This window comes from Aptenodytes forsteri, unplaced genomic scaffold (assembly GCF_000699145.1).
Source record: "Aptenodytes forsteri isolate BGI_AS27 unplaced genomic scaffold, ASM69914v1 Scaffold264, whole genome shotgun sequence".
Taxonomy (NCBI): Eukaryota; Metazoa; Chordata; class Aves; order Sphenisciformes; family Spheniscidae; genus Aptenodytes; species Aptenodytes forsteri.
In genome coordinates this window covers 1,636,761-1,638,104 of record NW_008795936.1, presented here as the reverse complement: position 1 = coordinate 1,638,104, position 1,344 = coordinate 1,636,761, and positions in this window count along the sequence as shown.

Below are 1,344 nucleotides of genomic sequence, written 5' to 3'. Positions count from 1 at the left end.
AAGTGCAGGACCCGGCACTTGGCCTTGTTGAACCTCATACAGTTGGCCTCGGCCCATCGATCCAGCCTGTCCAGGTCCCTCTGCAGAGCCTTCCTACCCTCGAGCAGATCAACACTCCCGCCCAACTTGGTGTCGTCTGCAAACTTACTGAGGGTGCACTCGATCCCCTCATCCAGATCATTGATAAAGATATTGAACAAGACCGGCCCCAAAACTGAGCCCTGGGGAACACCGCTCGTGACCGGCCGCCAACTGGATGTAACTCCATTCACCACAACTCTCTGGGCCCGGCCGTCCAGCCAGTTTTTGACCCAGCGCAGAGTACACCTGTCTAAGCCGTGAGCCACCAAATCATGAGCAATTCGCAGTGGACAGGCTGTTACTGAAAAGAACTGTGGAAAAGGCAAATGTTTTTCAGCCAATTCAACTGGGTGCTCATCTTTTACATTAAGCTTGTGAAACGGTTAAGACAATTTTAGGCCTCCGAGTTGCGATTCTGCACTGGCTTAACTAGATTTGACTAAGATGAATTCCAATCTCTTTTTGGTGAAGGGGAAGCAGCATCATTCCAGTGAATGTTTAGGATGCAGAGCGTATTTCAATAGCTATCTGCCAAATTTTCCTTGTGTCTGGTCTCTAGCTTTGCTTTATCAAACCTTCTAACCTGGACGCTTCTCTAATGGCTTAACTTTGGTTCCCTTATTCATTGGAAGCTAATGCATGGAAGACCTCGTTAAAATTACACACATACTTAAGTTTTACAGGTTGAGGGTCTGATCTAATCTGATCGTAAAAGACTTTCTAAAGATTCAACTGGCCAAGTTAGTCTGGAGTCACGATATCAAAGTAATTTACTCTCCAATATTAAATGCACTCATGATCAGTTTTTTACACTCATTTAATCTGATTGTCCACTGCTTCCACTAATCTGGTGCTGGAATGTACAGATTAAGTGAATTAATTTAAGCAGGCACTAATGCAAAGGCTGTAGCAAGCCAGGTGTTTAAGCTCCCCTTCTGAAATCATGCTGATGATTGTTGTTTTTTCCCCTCTCATGATGTTGCCATTTATCACATCTCCCTGGTGACTGAATGTAATTAATATTGCAGCCGAATCAATCCGCATTTCCACAGCCCTGCAAAAGGAGGGTAGAAGATGACACTGGTGCTGGGGGAAGGCCATGCTTTGAGCCGGGGCTCGGACCTTCCCACTGGCAGGGGGCTGATTTTCCTCAGGCGCAGGGACAACCCTCCCCCAGGAGGCACGGGGCCAGAACCCACCAGCCCCCTCCGCGGGCACAGCCGCGCTGCTGCTCCCCGGCGGCCGCTGCTCCCCAACGTGGCG